We start from the raw sequence: 354 nt of genomic DNA on the forward strand, positions 1-354 counted from the left end.
CAAAGGGAAGAGGCCAGCAGTTGAGGTTGAACAAGAGGAGAGTGAGAATGAGAGTGAGGAAGAAAGTGAAAAAGAAGAGTTAGAGGATGATGGAGAAGCTGAGTCTTGTGGGTTGTCAAAGAGGCAACTTTATGATGCTTTCATGAGAATGGAGTTCTTAGGGACTAGATATCCACACAAGGAAACCATGGAGAAGCTAGCCATTGATGAAGATGTGGAGTATCTCTTTGAGAAGAGCAACCTAACCAAGTTTATGGGGCTTTGCATGGAGGGCTACAAAAAAGAGAGTTGTGAGTTTCTAGCCACGGTCAAGCTGCACACATATGCAAGGAAGGATGCTGAGTTTGGAGCTGG

The sequence above is a fragment of the Camelina sativa genome, chromosome 11 (assembly GCF_000633955.1).
Source record: "Camelina sativa cultivar DH55 chromosome 11, Cs, whole genome shotgun sequence".
In the NCBI taxonomy this organism is placed as follows: Eukaryota; Viridiplantae; Streptophyta; class Magnoliopsida; order Brassicales; family Brassicaceae; genus Camelina; species Camelina sativa.